The 17,898-nt window shown below is 48.2% G+C and overlaps 1 pseudogene across 1 annotated transcript; it reads right to left on the reverse strand.

Moving 5' to 3' along the window:
• Window positions 1-1,672: 1,672 nt before the first annotated feature.
• LOC116232968 (AT-rich interactive domain-containing protein 1A-like) lies at window positions 1,673-17,531 on the reverse strand (annotated as a pseudogene). Its single transcript, XR_016470513.1, has 11 exons — window positions 17,445-17,531; window positions 16,849-16,881; window positions 7,784-7,889; window positions 7,018-7,185; window positions 6,177-6,396; window positions 5,789-5,934; window positions 5,583-5,705; window positions 5,000-5,105; window positions 4,240-4,322; window positions 3,756-3,886; window positions 1,673-3,114 (listed from the first exon to the last, which is right to left on the reverse strand). The product of XR_016470513.1 is annotated as an AT-rich interactive domain-containing protein 1A-like (transcript).
• Between the last annotated feature and the right edge of the window lie 367 nt (window positions 17,532-17,898).

Genomic DNA, 17,898 nt, shown 5'->3' on the forward strand with positions numbered 1-17,898 from the left:
AGCAATCTCTTATGGGGAACCATACAGAAGAACTCAGGTCTGTTTGAGCCCCTATAATTTCCACGATAGCTCGTTCTGATGTTCAGAAGTTCATCCTATTTCCCAAACATTGGCTGGAGATGTGTCAGGGACAAAATGGAGGTCACCACTGGGGGTGTGCTGGCGACGTGCTGAGGACATCCTGGGGTCTGGGGGAGGAGGTGGCGGAGGTGGCCAGTGAAAACGGGAAAAGAGTTTTGTTGTATAAAAATGGTTTTGTTTTATAAAAGATGTTATCACATGACGAGGTTCTGGCTCCGTATCACTTTATCCTTAACATGTCAGCGGGATCCTCATGCACCCCCTCCCATGTCCCCCGCTCACGTCTGTCCCCCCATTCCTGTCTGTGTCCCTACATATCACCTCCTCAGGTGTCCCTTGGAGACCCCCAGACCCTGCAGGGAGGTGACAGGTTTCACCCCCAGCCACAGAACCACCTAGTGTTGTTCTGGAGCGGTCCTGCTGCATCCTGCCGCAGTCCAGGGACTCCTGGAGTCACTGAGGTGACACTGAGGTGTCTCGAGGGGCTGCCAGGGGTGCAAGATGGAAGGGCTGGAGCTGGAGCTCCAGGCTGCAGGTCTCTGGGGGTTATTGCAAACCCTGGGACCCCAACCCCTATGGAGTCCCCTCACATCCCCCCAGGACCCCTCAACCTCCATGGGACCCTCTTAACCCGCCCAAAATCCCCCAGTGCCAGATAGAACTCCAGCCTCAGTGGGACTCCCCATAACCTCCCAAACCCAGTAAGGCCCCTGGAAAAAAGACAGGACCCATAGGAACGCACACTCTCTCCCAACCCTTGTTAGGACTCTCCCCATTAAAACAGGAGCCCAGAGAGCCCCACAATGCAACGGGACCCCCAACCACCCTGGGACTCCCCAGTCCTCCCAAGCCCAGTAAGTCCCCCTCCAACAAATCATATAGGAGCCCCAGAGTCCCCAGTCCCAATGAGAGACCTCCTAACCCTCCCAACACCAAGAACACCACCTCTCCCCAAAATCAGGACCTCTAGGAGCCCCTAACCCCAATGGGATGCCCCCATTATCCCACTGTAATGGGGCCCCACATTCCTCCCGTGTTCTCCTGATGTCCCTTGGGGGTTTTGGTGCACCCAGCATTCCCCCATTGTCCCCTCCCTGGTGGTTCTGTGCTCCCACGTCCCCTCAGTTCCTGTCCAAGTGGCTCTGGGGCCTCAGTGTCACCCTCAGTGTCCCCTTTGTTCCCTCCCCAGTCGCTCTGGGTTCCCAGTGCAGAAGTCATCGCTGAAAAATCACAGTTGTGTGACTGCATCTGCAACTTCAGCTGGAAGTCCTAGGACTTTCTCACACCTCGATTAGAAAGGAAACAAAAGCGGGAAAAATACACTGCAAGTTGATTGGCTGCTGGGGCAGCAATGACTTAAAAAGCAGAGCCCTGTACAGCATCCCCCAGGGAGGGCCGCCTGGCAGGAGATTAAATACCTGTATCTCTCTCTGCATGTCATCAGCTTGGTAACTCATCATGCTAGAAAGGGGTGGGGAAAGGAGGACAAGTTGCTCTCCCCACACGCACAGTAGAAGACAGTAACTCTGGCTAAAATAAAATTTAAAAGTCCTCCGTGTAGACAGAACTTTGTCTCTTTTAATTAGGGATTTGGGACAAATTTGAAAAACAGGAGATGGGGAAAAGGAATGGGGACGTCATCCTCCAAGGGAAAAGCGGGATGACGCAGGGCAGGCAGTGGATTCCTGAGGTGGTTGTGCATAAATAAAAGGCAACTGTCGGTTTCTCAGTTCTCCGCTCACGCACACTCACACAGGGTGAGCTGCACCCCACAGCTGTCAGGGCCGGGCAATTAAGAATAGCACATCACAAATAACTTGGGAGACCAAGGAATCCACCGCGGACGACAAGAGATGTCCAACAGCCGCGACTCGTGCAGCGTGAACTGAGCGGTTCTCATCCACCTCAGCCAGGGCGAGCAGCGCCCGAGCAGCTCTGCGCATCATGTCCACGCTTGTCAGCTCGCAGGGTGCGTTCTGCTTGTGCACCAGGCCAGCCTGACTCTGCTGGCACTGCGTGGCGGCCAGGCTGTCCTCCAAGAAGCCCAGCAAGTCACCAATGCTCCTCTGCTGCAAGGCAATCGCTCTCGCTGCCAGGCTGTCCCCCTGTGCCAAGCCAGCCAGTAGGACTACAGCCATCTCTCGGCACACCGGGCTCTCTCTGTTGCGGAGGAATCGCAGCAGGGTGCCGTACTGCATCTCCAAGCGGCTGATGGGGGGAGCCGCGAGAATCAAATCAACGTTGGTGTCCCGGGTGCTGAGTTTGCTGAGTGTTTCCAAAACCAGGCTCTGAGGGAGAGGATGGCATTCGACCCCAGCACTGGAAAAGGGTCCTGGGCCTCTGCTGATGGACATACTGCCCAGTGGAGGAGTCCGTCCAGGATGCGCAAGCAGAGGCTTTCTGGGAAAGGGGACAGGTCCAGATGGCCAGCAATGTTGGCCAGAGTCACCAGTGTGTTCTCACGCAGTGCCTGCAGGCAGTCCTGCCACCACTCCTCCTGGTTGCAGCTCAGCCCCTCTCTCTCAGAGCTCAGGGCTCCCTGCTTGTGCTCTGGGTGCTCATGGTGTAAGAGCAGCAGTTTCCCCAGAATCAGCAGCAGCCCAGCGTGTTTGCACATCTCAGCGTCATTGCCCAGCACAAATGACAAACTCCTGATGATGTTGGAGACACAGATGCAGCGCTTTGCCAAAGAGTCCTGCTAGTCGCAGGTGAGGCAAAGGGGTGTCTCATTTCTGCTGTGAGGTTCATCTTCCAGAATTCTTGAGGAGAATTCTTGAGTCAGATGGAGGTGCCTGCCCTTCCCGAGCATTTTCATTGCTCTCAGCTGCAGAGCACTCCCTCTTTGCTCTCAAAGTGGGTCAGGATGTGCTCAGTGGTATCTCCGCCACCAATCAGCCACAGCAGGTGGCCACTCTCCAATCCACAGAGTGCTCTTTGCCCTGGGTCTCCCACCTCATATTCCTCCAGGATTCCAAAGATCTCGATCAGGCAGCACTGGAAATACTCCACCAGGACTTCCAGCAGGCCTGGCAGCTATGGGGGAGGAGAAAAAAAGGAGGGGAAGGAAGGAAAGATGGATCAATGTCCATAAAGTAACTGAGGTCGCTATGAGCAATTGGAAAACCTCTGCATAAAGGGCAGAGATCTTAAGGAGCTGTTTATTAATGGAATCTTTTCATTCTGGCAATAAGCTCTTTGCAAAAGAGAGCCTTCTGTCCTCTCAGAACAGAAACAAGGGTCCCTGAATGGCAGGATCCAGCCAGCTCGTACCTGTAACCATGCACGCTCTTGGTGTTTGTCTCCTCTCCGATTAATGCTCAGGAGAGAGGCAATGCTAAGCAGAGCAGCCTCTACAGTATTGTGGAACAGTTTTTATATCAGCCTTGCAGGCACGAGGCAAATCATGGAGACAGGCTGCCCCCTTCTAGAGGCACCCAAGCCACGCTGCACGCTGACTCGTGCAAAAAGACAGAGCTATTGCACCAGGATTGGTGAGCAGCCTTCAGCCCTTCACAGCGCTCTACTGCAAAGCCCCTCTTGGCCTCCCCACCACAGTTCCCTTTCTGTGTTAGAGGCGATACATCCCACCAGAGAGGAGAGACCACACACTTGCACACCAACCACATGGAAATCCACAGGTCAGCAAGCACTCGGTGCTGAGCATCTGCACCCACCTGCCTGAGGTCAAAGGACGCAATGCTGCTGTCATCGTGGAGCAGGACCGTTATGGTATCTAAGGCCCATGTGCTTTCAGCGAGCAGCCCAGACTTCAGAGACATCATCACCCTCCAGGCTTCAGGAGTTCCTGGAACATAAACACATCATACTTCCAGATCCTGGACTTCAAAACCGAAAAGGAGGGACTGGATACTGCTTTTTTGTCTCACAAAGAACACGACCTGTTTAAGACATTGCACAGACTCCATGCAAAAGCGGTCTCCACACAGACAGTGCCCAACACAAACGTTATACCTGACCCTTCTGGGTCCCTTCACCCTTGCATTATCACAGAACGACAGAACGTCCCAACTAACTTGCAAAAGGAGACTTCTTGCAAAGCTGTCAGAGCCCTTCCAACTGGCAGCATGGTAACAAAGGGGGATGGCACCACCCCACCTCTAGATGAGCCCAGGCAGAAAAGCAGGAGTTTCCTCTTACCAACATCTTCTGCTATCAGCCGCCTCCTTTTCTGTAACACTGGCTTGGCAGCTTCTGCCGAACCTGGAGGGAAGGAGACAGTTCTTCACTTCCTGGCAGGCCGTTCCGCTGCTGGTGCCATGTGCGCGGCAGGGATTGGCGGTCCTGCCTTCTTCATTCCCCTCCCTGGCTGCGGGGATGGAGATTTGCTGGGAGCGGTGCGATTCTCCAGAGCTCTGGGTTGCTGCTGTGGCTGCCCCTGCCCGGCGCTGCACGGGATGCTGTGCATCCCCCCTTTGAGCCGCTTGGCAGGTGGGATGCAGCTGCTGTCTGTCAGCCGCCTGGAATTCTAGATGGAAAGTAAAGGCATTGGCAACATGAGGTTATCTAGCCAGAAACGGGCAACACAGACACAGTGGGGAGAAACACTCAGAGCCAGAGGGCATGGCTGAGCTACCCAGATCATCCTCTCGGGCTCACCACCCAGCTCATAGGGTTCAGTGACCTTCTTGCTGGCTGTAGTAGAGGAACTGGACTGATCGAAGGAAACATATCAGGACTGAGCAGCACAAAAACACCTGGATCACATCCCAGATGGCTTCAAACAGCAGTCAGAGTTCAAGGTTCTTTTGTTATATTGAGATCAGCTTTCTGCTAGACCCACACTTGTTCCAGATCAGGTCAAGACAACTATGACTCAACAAAGGTACCAAGGAACCAGCTGCTACATGCATTTCTAAAAAGGAAAAGCTTTCATGAATGCTAGAGAAACCAAGCAAACCTCACGGAGACGTTGCAGAACCACCTCTTTGAGAGACCTCCTGTGGGCTCATTTGCTCGATACGTCAGAAAACACCTCAGCCAGTTGCAAATGGTGTTCCCCAGGGCTGCAGCACGATGTAGATTTTGGCACAGTCTCTACTTTTTTGAGACAATTTCTGATTTGAGCAACAGTCTCATTAGCTATGTACTGCATTTGGAGACTTGGAGAGACCGACCCCACCAGAAGCATCTGATCCGGTCCATTCCTTCCATTTAATAATGGCAAGGCCGGTCCAGGATTGACATGGGGACAAACCGATTTCTGCAGAGGGATGGGAAGGACAGTGCTGCATCCCAGCTGCTCACACCTGGCAGGAGATGCCAGCATATGCCACTCTCCAAAAGAGAAAACATCCCAACAGAGGATATCCCACTCACTCACCACACTGCTGATGTAACACTGTACTCAAATGGAGCAGGAAGATCACATACAGCACAAACAGCCACACTAATGGCAGCTCTGCTCGCAGTAGAAGGCAAATCACAATTGGGTTTCTCTCGGAGCTGCACTCACTACTAGATACACACACTGTGTCATTTACAAACAAACAGTTTTACCTTTGACTGGAGTTCTGCTTTTTGGGTCTCTTCTTCCTTATTTCTTCTTTTCATTGCAGGAGTTAATTTGACATCTGCAAGACCCATCACTTCAGGACTTGTCACCCCTAGGAAGTCACAGGAATCTGTGACATTGCTTTTCAGTCCATCCCGTGAAGTCTCCAAAGCCAAGCACTCAGCCCAGCCTTACCTGCAGAGCTGTTAGCCATATTCCCACCCGTGGGATAAGGTGGGCCCTGGCGGTTGATCATACCAGCCATGCTGTTAGTTTCCTGTCTGTAAGGTGGTCCAGTGCCCAGCGTTCCCCCTTGGTTTATACTGGGGTAACCAGGTGGCCTGGAGAAGGCAAGTTAAAAACAGGCGTTCACTCCAAATAATGATGCTTTGATTGATGTTTGGGCCTCTTCTGTTACACAGTGAAGGGAGAGGAAAAAGCCTTCCAGAAGGCAAATCTCTAAGGAAGTGTACGTTGACTATCACCCCAGCTTTGGGTTACTGCAGCCATGGCTTTCAAAGCCAGCTACGACAGAGGGAATGGACTGAACACACTGAGACCATTTGGAATGTTCATGCCTCACCAGTTCTAGATGGTGTTGGCAGCATCATACATGGCAGCTGCTCCTTGTGCTCTGTGAGCCATGCCACCTGCTGGGGGGCACATCCCTGCCCCCAGCTGAGGAGGAACACTGCCATGCAACTGGCTCCCTGCTGCCGCCGGGTTCATACTTCCTCCCAGCCCTGCGCTGCAGAAGTTGGCACTGGGCAGAGCGCTGTAGTTGGGCTACATGGGATAAGCTCCTAAAGGGGTGGCAAAAGGGGAAGACGGCATTGTTCAACTGGTTCGTTCATGAATCGCCATACAGACCTCCTATCAGCAGATATTTAAAGTTCACTCATGGAGAAGAGGGAGAGACTTAGTACTTGTGCTAAAAGTCAAAGCACTTGGATAGCAGCCACATAATATGTGTTTTGACACAGCTAAGTAACAACACCGATTCTAAAGCTGTCTGGCACTCTCTCAGACTTCAGCCAACCACACTGAGCTATATAGTACAGCACAGGATGTAAAAAAGTCTTGAAACACTTTCCAAAACATATAACGTGTCATTTCCTTTCCCTGCATAGCAAAATGGCTCTTTAACACACTGGAGGTGCTGCCTATATCTTTCTAAGTGAGGAGGAGAGATGCAACGGTTAGAAGTACAGCTAGCCCTGAGAGCAACATCATTCATGACTCCCGGCATAATACACAGAGCACAGGTTGTTCCAGCTCACGAGGAGTGGACTGTTTTGCACTGCCTGTAGGTGAAGAAGAATCAAATCAAAACACTTTCTCCAAATACAAGACGTTGCCTCCGACAGAGGCCTTTCCCATTCGCTGCACGCAGTTCCCCCCTTGAGAAGCTGGCCATGCCTCACCTTGAGGGCTGTGCTGCCCAGCCTGGGGTCTGTGGCTTCCCGTGCAGTTCTGCTGATATGGCCCCACTGCAGTGTGCATCTGTCCTCCAGACGGCAGATGGAGAAATAAGGCTGAGCTGGGCTGGGAAGAGCAGTGCTGGGGCATCTGAGCATTCCTCTGCAGGTAACCTGGTCACCCAGGGAGAGGAGCAGGCAGTGAGTAAAGGACCCAAAGGTGCCACTGGATACGCGTGTCTTTAGTAACAGCAGCCCACAGGGCCCACTAACAGAACCCTTCCAGCACCATCTGAGGCACATTTTGCAGTTGTTGCTAGTAGGGTGCCAGCATTACCCACTCAGATAACAGATTCCATTTCCTCTTTCACCCAAGGAACATACCTTCAGCCACCAAAGCTGAAACTCTGGGCTCATTTTCCCTTACTCTCACACAGGGAAATGCCACCCAATAGTGTCACAACCACCCCTCGTTGGGAAGCTTAAGATCGCAGAGCTTGGAAATCCAGCAGTCATAGGAAAGTCTTGCCAAAGCCAGAGGAAACATCTTACAAGCCCAACTACTGGCCTGCATCGAACACTCAAAGGCTGAAGGACTGGCAACAGTCGAACATGGTGCCAGGCGCCGGAACACTTGCAGCAAACAGTGCTGGCACAGCCTTCAGGTGCTATCTCAGCACAGAATGCATGTCATCAGGCCAGGCACTTCTTAGTTACGCACCTAGCTTTACAAACAGATTTGTACCATGGGGTCCAAACCCAACTCACATACCTGAGTCTTGCACAGAGCCTGACTGGTTGATGGAAGGATGCAGGACACTGTTCCACTGCACACCAGGCACTTGGGGCAGCACCGGATTGCCTGCACCAGATGGGTCCTGCAACACAGATCAGCCACAAAGAAAGAGACTCGCCTTATTGTCAGTAACGTGTTATACAGCAGTGCCATGTTGCTGAGAGGTGTGATTTCTGCGCATGGGAGGAGAGAAGTGGAGAGTGCAATGCTGTTTTCCACCTACTAAGTCATTTTCTCAGGATGCCAAACACCAAGGCACAGAGTGCTTTCCTAACTAAACCCTTCTAAAGGACACCTTCCAACTCTGAGATCTGCATTGATTGTGCTAGAAACGACACAACATGGTACCCAAAGGAAGGGGCATGGGAGTTCGCCCATCTCAGGGAAAGGGCTGGAAGTCCTGGCATGACTGGCTCAACGGAGCCTGTTAGTTCATGCTGGAAACAGCAAGGTTTCTTTTCTGTGACAAGGGGGACCACCACTGCACACTGCGTCCCACCAACACCAGGCTTGGAGCTCTGCACCACATCCTCCAGGTGCACAGAGACAGCACCAAAGCTGCTGAGATGGGCACAGATGTAACGGAGAGCTCCAGGCACCACCGCCTTCCTGCTTAGGGCTCACCTCCCTCACACTGCTTCCCCAAGGGGAACCACAGGGGTTGGACTTGGGGAACAAAGCTTAAGCTGCCAAAAAAAAAAAAAATATAGTTCTAACTCCCTCCAAACACGAAGTGCTTATCTATGATCTCCCTAGTTTGTTCTTGCTGACAAACCACATCAGAGCAGACTTTTGCCGTCTCTGAGCCAATGCAGCTCACCGAAGGCACACTTCCAAGGGCCCACACTCCTGCAGACTTCATCTACCACCCGCTCCACTTCACCTGCCGTGCTCCAAAACCCCAACCAAAAACATCAGCGCTTGACAGCACCAATAGGTGCACTGGGTACCAGATCCAGACAGGGGCAGCCCAAGGGACGAACATCTTTCAGCTCACTCTGTTCTCCCAAAGTCGGGTACTGAGCAGAGGATAACAGGTCCTTCTTTACTGGGGGTCACTCTCCAAGCACCTATCGGCCGGACAAGAGCCAAAGGTGAGCGGGAAGAAGGATGCGTGCAGATCGCCACTGCACTAACACCTCTCCCCACGCCTACATCACTCGGAACTTCGAGTGATGTCACAAGCAGAGGCACCGGATCCTAGACCCCGTGTCATAGAGCAGGGGTGAGGTCCAGACCAAAAAGATGGATTTTTAAGGTGTCACCACCTGTTATTCATTCTCACTTCTTACATGTGCACCAACAGTACTCCTCCCCTTTCTCAAGCTACCCAAGACAACTAAGACCCCAGCCACAAAACCATCTAGTGTGGTTCTGGAGTTGTCCTGTTGCATCCTGCCACAGCCAAGAAGTACAGTGGTGAACGTACCCTCACTCCATCACCAGATTGGTCAGGCACGATCTGCCCTTGGTGAAGCCATGCTGGCTGTCTCCAATCACCTCTTTGTCTCGTATGTGCCTGAACATAGCTTCTAAGAGGATCTGCTCCATGATCTTCCCAGGCACAGAGGTGAGGCTCACCAGCCTGCAGTTCCCTGGGTCTTCCTTTCACCCTTTCTTAAAAATGGGATAACGTTTCCCTTTTTCCAGTCACTGGGGACTTCACCAGACAGCCATGATTTTTCAAATATGATGGAGAGCAGCCCGGCAACCACATCAGCCCTCTCTTTCAGAACCCTGGGATAGATATCATCTGGCCCCATGGACTTAAACACGTTCAATTTCATGAGGAGGACTTGGACTTGTTCCACTGTTACAGTGGGACAGAAACCACTCCCCACACCCTCATCTGGAGGCTCACGGTCTTGGCAGACACGGGAAGCCTGACTACCTGTGAAGACTGAGGCAAAGCACTCATTGAGTACCTCAGCTTTTTCTATGTGTGATGAAGCCAGCTCCCCATTACCTTTCATCACAGGGGGAACACTCTCCTTGGCCTGTCTCCTCCTGCCTATGTATCTGTAGAGCCCCTTCTTGTTATCTTTCACATCCCTCATCAAGTTCAGCTCCATCTGTGCCTTGGCTTTCCTAATCCTATCTCTACACACATGGACAACTGACCTATATTCCTCCCAGAATACACAACCCTGCTCCCACTTTCTGTACATTTCCCTCTTTTCTCTCAGTTTAAGCTGCAGGTCCTTGCACAGCCACCACGGTCGCCTGCCTCCCCTGCTCGACTTCTTCTGCTGGGGATGGAGAGCTGCTGCGCTCTCAGAAGGGTGTCCTTAAAAAGCTGCCAGCTCTGCTCTGTGCCCATGCCCTTAAGAACAGTTTCCCAGGCAATCCCACTCAGCAGCTCCTTGAGCAGCCAGAATTTTGCTCTCCTAAAGCACAGGGTCCAAACTCTGCTTTTTGGCAGGCCCGCATTCCTCAGAATCACAAATTCCACCAAGGCATGGTCACTACAAGGCCCAGGCTGCCTCCAATCTTAACCTCTCTGATGCTCTCCTCTGCATTAGTGAGCACCAGGTCCAGTAAGGCTTCACCTCAGGTTGGTCCATCTACTAGCTGGACCAGGAAGTTGTCCTCAACAGACTCTCCAGGAATCTCCTGGATTGTCTGCCACCTGCCACTCTGCTATTCCAGCTGGTATCCAGGTGGTTGAAAACTTCCATCAGGACAAGAGCCCACAAGCACAACACCTCCTGCAGCTGAAGCAAGAAGGTCTCATCAACAGGCTCCTCCTGATCAGGTGGTCTGTAGCAGACCCCAACCTCTATATGCCCTCGTCTGGACCAATCCTTGTTTTTTATCCACAAGCTCTTGACCTGATCCTGGCTGTTCCTCAGACACAGCCCTTCGCAATCCATCTACTTCCTAACATAGAGGGAACTCCGCCACCCCTCCTACCCTGTCTATCCCTTCTGAAAAGCCTGTAGACCTCAATCAGGGTATTCCAATCATGGGATTCATCCTACCATGTTTCTGTGATAGCAATTAGGTCATACTTTCCCAATTGCACCACAGTTTCTAACTCCTCCTGTTTATTTCCCCATGTGAGCTGCAAGCAGTACACAAGATTCCCAGAGCCCACTGACAATAACTTCCTGGTCCAGGTATTAGACAAACTGACCAGAGGAGAAGGGTTACTGGGCCAGGAGCTCACAGATTCAGAAGAGATCAATAAAGAGATTAAGATTAGAGGCAAGTTGGGCTGCAGCTACCATGCCCTGGTCATATTTGTGATCACAAGGAATATGTGCCTGGCAAAGAGCAGTCAGGACCCTGAACTTCAGAAGAGCAAATTTCAGGCTGCTTAGGGAGTTGTTATATGAGATCCCCTGGGAAGTTGTCCCTAGGGACAAGGGATGGAGCAGAGCTGGCAGCTCTTTAAGGACGCTCTCTTTCTGAGAATACAAGAGCTCTCCATCCTCCAGAATAAGAAATCGAGTAGAGGAGGCAGGAAACTGGCATGCTGGTCAGACTGAGGGAAAGAAGGAAATGTACAGGCAGTGGAAGCAGGGCTGGGTGGAATACCCAAGGGGTAGAATACAGAGACTCTGTCTGGATGTGCATGGATGGGAGCAGGATAGCCAAGCCTGCCCAGAGAAACGGTGGGTACCCATCCCTGGAGGTGTCCAAGACCAGGCTGGAGGGGCCCAGGCAGCATGACCTAGTGGTGGGCAGCCAGCCCACGGCAGGGGTTGGAACTGCAGGGCTTTATGGTCCCTTCCAACCCAAGCCATTCATATCTATGATTTCCATCTCTTAAAAAAAAAAAAAAAAGAAAAGAAAGAAAAAAAAAAGAAAAAGAAAAAAAGCTGCCTCTATTAAAGCACATCTAACCCTTACATTGGTACTCCATTTAAAGAGAGTCAAAGAGGGGTCACTTCAGGACAAAAACATTCTCAAATAACTCTGTAAAACAGAAGAGAGAAAGTACACAGCCTTAAATCACAGAATCACACAGTCAGAACCACAGAATGGTAGGGGTTGGAAGGGACCTCAAGAGATCACTGAACGCAACCTGCTGCTAAAGCAGTACCCTAGAACAGGTCACACAGGTAGGTGTCCAGAGGGTTTGAATATCACCATAGAAGGAGACTGCACAACCTCTCTGGGCAGCCTGTGCCAGCATTCTGTCATACCAACAGTAAAGAAGTTCTTCTCTGCATTAGTATGGAACTCCCCATATTACACTTTCTGGCCACTGCCCCTTGTTCTATTGTTGCTTGCCCTCAAAAAAAAGAGGATGCCCACACTGACTTGACACTCACACTTCAGATATTTATCACCTCTCTCGGTCTTCTCTTCTCCAGACTGAACAGCCCCAGCTCTCTCAATTTCTCCTCATAGGGGAGGTGCTCCAAGCCCTTTATCACCTTTGTGGCCCTCCATTGGACTCTCTCCAGCAGTTCCCTCTCTTTTGTGCACTGAGGAGCCCAGAATTGGACATAGCACTCCAGCTGCAGTCTCACCAGGGCATAGCAGAGGGGAGGATCACCTCCCTCAACCTGCCAGCCACGCTCTTTGCACCCTAGGATCCCACTGGCCTCCTTGGCCACCAGGGCACACTGCTTACTCATGGCCAACCTGTTGTCCACCAGGACCCCCAGGTACTTCTCCACAAGGCTCCAGCCCCTGACTGTACTCTTGCATGCAGTCCCTATTCCCCAGGTGCAAGACTCTACACTTGCTCTTGCTGATCTTCATCAGGTTCAACTTCAATCAGTTTCCAGAAGAAATGGCTTAATATATCGTCATTCAAAATATCATTGTCCTGATGACAAAATACGTGTTTTCACGGTGTCTTTAATTACAGAAAGTCAGTACGGATTTTAGAAAACAGTCTGTCTTGTTAATGATCAAAAGTTAGTTTTTTTAATGGGAGAGTCAAAGATGCTCACATGCCAAAGCAATAGAAATGTTTTCGTAATACTATGCAAATCCCAAGGTTGGTGAATTCTGAGCAGTTTGGCCAACTTAGCACAACTGAACAGACTGCAACCAGGAAAGCTGGATACTCCTTTGACAGAAAAGGTCTTTGGCAAATGTTCTAATTTTATAAAAACACATTTTACCCTAACAAATCTGAATGAACATTCATAGCTGCCTGCAAAAACAATTTTTAGAGCAACTGATATATTTCCAACCAAGACAAAGCTGTCAAGCTCAGCCCACAGATATTTAGCAGTCATAACAGACCAGAATTAAAACACTAAAACATTACATTCCCTTTCCATGGTGATAGCAGAGCATCAACCATCATTTATATGGACTTAGTCTTTACTTATGTAAGAGATCAAAAAAAATCACAGCACAACAAAACTCATAGATTTCACAAAATATGACTGCTAAGAAAAAATGGCTTTCATCACACTTCATAGTAAATTTATCTACAAAGTCATTTGTTTAAAGTGTTGCCTCAGCAAGATCCCTGGGGTCACATCATTATTCAAATATAATGAAGCATTCTGCATAGTTGTGCTGGACTATAAATCACCGCTGTAAAAAAGGCACGTTCAGCATGTTAACAGACTGGAGATCAGATTCTGAAGAGTGCTTTATAACTACACATGCACATACACACCAGATAGCAGTTTGTACACCTTTCACAAACTCCATCATTATCAAATTTGGAAACTGACAGGGGAGAGATTTTAAGGAACCTTTAAACAGCATTTTGCACTTCACATCCAGTGTTACTGTAAATATACTGTCTGTATAAAAGCTCACAGCAAGTCTTACACAGCACGGAGATATGAGGGGAAGCTAGCCAGAAAGGAGAGCTCTCCAGGTTCTTACAAAGCCGATATCTAACACTGTACAAGTTTGGCACCACGCACTTGCAGCCCTGCCAGCTTAGAGTACCTGCAAGAGAGAAGCTGCTCCGCACACCAGCAGTAGCATTTGTTGCAACCTCCTTCATGTTGATGCATGCTTAATTCTTTCTTAACCTGGAGAACTAAACAGTATCTTCAGAAGAAACTGCCATTAGGTCATCTGAGAGGAAAACCCACTGTCAGAGATGAACAAAAGGAATCTAAAGGACGTCTTCCTCCTCCTAAAGCTGCTGGGATTTTCATTTTAATTTATACTCAGCCTTTCAGTTTAGTAAGCATCAATACTTCCCTACAGCTGCAAACTGCAACCCAGCAGGGATCTGTTTCACACCATGGGTTATCCAGGTGTGTCTTGATCTGGATTTACAGGATAATTCTTTGACTTCCACCTCCCAGAAGCTTGGAGGTACAGTTTTACTTTGGGGCCATGTCTGCAAGAGAATTTCAGGGCAGGTCCTGGTAAGGTTTAAAGAACAAACAAATGATATCAGTGCAGTGCAGCTGGCAGTAAACATGGTACTCTGGGTAAGGCCCCCAAATTCTGTATGCTTCCATGTGCAAAAGTTATAACCAGTACGAGTAGATGACGAGAAAGTTTCAAAGGCTGCATTCCAGTCTGTAGGGTTTTGCCCCATAGTTTTTTTGCCTCTTGTCACTTTATCACATAGCCATTCAGATCTTTGAAAGCTGAGCCAGAGAACACAAAGACAACAGAAGGAGACCTAATCTACAATTAATCTAGAATAAAATAAAGTATTTGAGAAATTCATAAATCATTTCCACATTCAGGATGCAAATCTGGAACATATAGCAAGTGAGTGAGCCTGGTGGAATGCTATTTAACCAAGCTGAAAGGAAAATCTTGAAGATGAATGACATTTATAGCGAGAAACACAAAAGGTTGGCACTCTCAGCTTTCTCCAGACTTGCTAAAAAGGTGGGAAAGTGACAAAGAGCAGATCAAGATCAGGAGATGTGCTTAAATCCTAGCAGCAATTGCAGCACTACGTACAGCAAGCACTTCAGGTAACAGGCTGAAGAGCTACACAGAGCAGTGTGAAAGCTGAATCTTGAAGTGCTTTTGTGCTCCCCACTGTACAGCAAAATGTGGAGCCAATAATTTTTGTGAAACTCATCTGAATATGTGTCCCATCTGATGCCACTGGCTTCAGCAGAGCTGACTGCTTCATTGAGCCAAACAAATTCAGTTATTTGATATGGAAGCACTTAAGTTCTGCTTTCTATTTTCAAGTGCTGTACAGATGCCAGCATGGAGAAAAATATACTTATTTCTTGTAATCCCAAGCATGGCAATGCTTTCCCAACAGAACCTTGCAGGTTTCCCACACAATACATCAAAATGTCATTTCTATGCAAATAAGGCAGGTTCCTATCTTAAATCACAGAACTTTAATGTGATACCAGTGTCACTGAGAAGACAGACAAAAATAGGGTGAAATTTTTAGTAGACTGAGAAGACCCTTAACTCTAAGTCACATCAGCTTGTTAAGTATCTCTCAGCTGTTCCTCAAGACTTTAACCCTCAGAAGTCTCTGATCAGAACTTCCAGATATGGTACACTGGAAAGGAAAAGGCATGTCCTAAAGTTGGTGAGTAGAGAAGAAACAGAGAAACAAAAAACCCAACCCAATCCAAATACTGCCATCTCTCGGTTTTAACCCTCATTCAGATAAATCCTTCCAATTTCTTGCTGTTTCTTATAAGCACATTTTAAATTGAACTATTTTAAGGAGTGGACCTGTGACCTGAAGAAAAAGTTTTTCTATAGTTCATAATTTTTTTTTTTATATCGTCTCTGGAACTATGGAATCAACTCTTGACAGACAAAAAAAAGGAAAAAAAAATGCCAGAGATGTTCACCTGGAGTTCTTTCAAGTCAGGTGACTACAGTATGCAGGAAAAGACAATGTTGTTTTCGCTCTCTACAGAGGGCTTATGCTCAAAAACAAAGGGACAGTAACCTCATCAGTGCTTTCAGATCATGCATTTCTAAGCTGCACTCCTGGTCATGTGCTGCTCCTTGTACCTGAGCTCCTCCAGAGCACAGGTTCTCCATTCCATCATTGAAGCAGGGCTGCGGTGCCCAGCAGGTACTAGTTGTGCATTCAAATTCAGGAGTTACTGCTCATTGAAAGTACAGCACACGAGTTCACTATCAAACTTCACACAGCTAAGAAATGCTGGTACTCCATTCTGTCACAGAAATAAGGTTAGTTATAAATTTGGTTAATGCCCTCTATCTATCCTTAGATGTTATTTTAAGAAAATCTGTCTCACCCTATAAGGCATTGTAAGAACAATTAGAAAAGAGAAAAGAGCATGAAGGGCAGTGTGGTGTGCACGTGTCTGCTACTAGAGATGACTAAAACAGATTAACTTCAGGTTTCTTATTCCTACAGTGATCAGTCAAAATCATTCACATTAGTCATTAACCACACCAGCTGTGTTCTAGAACAAGTGGAGATTGATATCCAATGAGAACCACCAAGCAGAGCCTTTGTATAGCAGTGAAATGCCACACGTTTCCAAAGAGCTTAGTCAGCTTTAGAACTGAGTCAGTGATTCAATTTTACTCACACAAAAATACATGTTGGAAAAGCAGAGCTCAAGTATTCTCTTTGGACAGCTGAACTCTTACCCATCATGAGCAGAGGGTGAGAAATCTTACACAAAATCCACAACGACAAACAACGCTTCCATGCTGATTGCATTACATGCCACAGAACAGCCAAAAAGTCCGTCAGCCAAGTACTGGCAGAAAATAAGAGTACACATTTGTAGCATTTCATCATGAATTCAAATTATAGTCTCAGTTTACTATTAAAATTGAAGGGAAAAAAAAATCTCTATACATATATACATTAGCCTCCAAGTTGCCAGGCATCAGTTTTCAATGGAGAAAAGCCACATTTAACATTGGAAACAGCACCAGACAAAATTGTAAGTCAGGCTCAAAGGCAGCTGTGAGCAAGACGGACAAGACTGATGCATGTCAGGATCTTCAACATGAAAACCGTTGGTCATTTCAACCTATTTTTCTTCAGAACGATCGTCATAAAGTCTACTGAGATAGCCCAGAGAGCACAAAAGACAAGAAAGACTATTCTAAGTGTGATGCAAGTTAAAAAGTTTATCACAAAAAGCCAAAGTTGTATAATAAAACGGGACACAGACCTTTGCAAGCTCCTTTCCTCGGATATTCTTTCTCTCATATTCATTTTATATCATATCCATTTCACCCAGTAGAATATGCAGACATAAAGGAGACTGGGATCCCAATTCAAACATCTGCAAACCTGCAGCAAGATGCAGCATTAACAGATAAACCTCCTACTGAAGTCTTGCCTGCCCCTTTCACCAGCTTAGAAATTCTCCCTCTTCCAGTCCTTCTGATAAGGGTGGAATTTGTGGCAACAACCAAGGAAGGTTTCATCCTACTCCACCATTCCTGGACTGTTTAACTGCCCTGTTTCCAGTGGGGCTGAAGGTACAACATCACTGAGGTATACGTGAGTTGAATTTTAAAAGTAATTTGTACAGCACGTCTTTTGACATGCAGAAAGACAAACTTCTATCAGGTCTGTTAAGTTAGCAAAGCTAGCTGAAGTAATCCATGCGATGCCACAAACAGATCCTGAAAGAATGAGCCAAGGGGGGAGGAGAAGAAATCATCTGTGAGGGCTCCCAAAGTATCTTCCCTCTAGCTGTTCTACGATCATTCTGTAGAGTTATATCCTTTCTACTCTCTGCCAAAAGACAGACTGACCAACCCCAGAATTGTCTCTGAGGTTCAGTGCACTCTTCCCATTTGCAAGCTTAGAAGTGTGGGAGGAATCCTTCTCAGGATCCTTTATCATGATATAAAATGGACGGCTTTGTAGAAAACGGATTACAAGAATGAATTCTGGCTATCTAAACATCACAGCTTTATGCAGATCCCTGAGCTGTGATCTTTTAACAAATGAAATGGCTTTTCATGTTCTGCTTTGTACCAGATTTACAACCCTTCAAACTCCCCCGTTCTCACTGAAGTTCTTTGGTATCAGTGGAGTGAGCAAAGTACACAAGTAATGAAATACCGAATAGCACCTTGATACTTACAGAAAGCAGTGTGTGCTAATGCTCTCATCTTTCACCTTCAATTCTTCAGCTGACATGCTCTGAAAGGCAGTTACTGCCTTAAAGCTATCTGTAATTTTACACAAATCTGAAATTAAAAGGATG

The sequence above is a fragment of the Phasianus colchicus genome, chromosome 12, assembly GCF_987193195.1.
Source record: "Phasianus colchicus chromosome 12, bPhaCol1.hap1.1, whole genome shotgun sequence".
In the NCBI taxonomy this organism is placed as follows: Eukaryota; Metazoa; Chordata; class Aves; order Galliformes; family Phasianidae; genus Phasianus; species Phasianus colchicus.